Here is a 493-nt window from a genome sequence, read left to right on the forward strand (position 1 = left end):
CTTCAAGCAGTGTAACAAGACATGTAGATTGATTTCCTCAGAAGCTGATGTTCACCCGATCCCAGAACAATGGATTCACAATCATGCAACTCTGAGATGTACGAAAAATAATCCTAATTTAAAGTCTCATTTTTCCATTTGAAGGAAGCCACATTGTTTACAATTGGAGTAAGTGCGTTTCTTTACCTGATGTTGCTAGGGAGGTGTAGATCTCAGTTGCCAAGCAACAACAAAAACTCCAGTTCTAAGATAGAAGCGTACAGTATGGACAGCATTTAAAGAGACAGCGTTTGCTCGTTCTGCCCCAACTCTATCGGCATCTACTGGTGGCCTGTGCACCATTGTAAAGAAATTTAACTCTAACGGTTGCATTAAATGAGAGAACCCTTTAGAACTAAAACTGAGCAGGAATCTGAATGTGAAATTAAATATGTATAATGTTCATAGTGAATGGCAGGGGAGTGCTGGAGAGCAATCATTGTGTTGTAGAGCA

The sequence above is a fragment of the Amblyraja radiata genome, chromosome 25, assembly GCF_010909765.2.
Source record: "Amblyraja radiata isolate CabotCenter1 chromosome 25, sAmbRad1.1.pri, whole genome shotgun sequence".
Lineage (NCBI taxonomy): Eukaryota > Metazoa > Chordata > Chondrichthyes > Rajiformes > Rajidae > Amblyraja > Amblyraja radiata.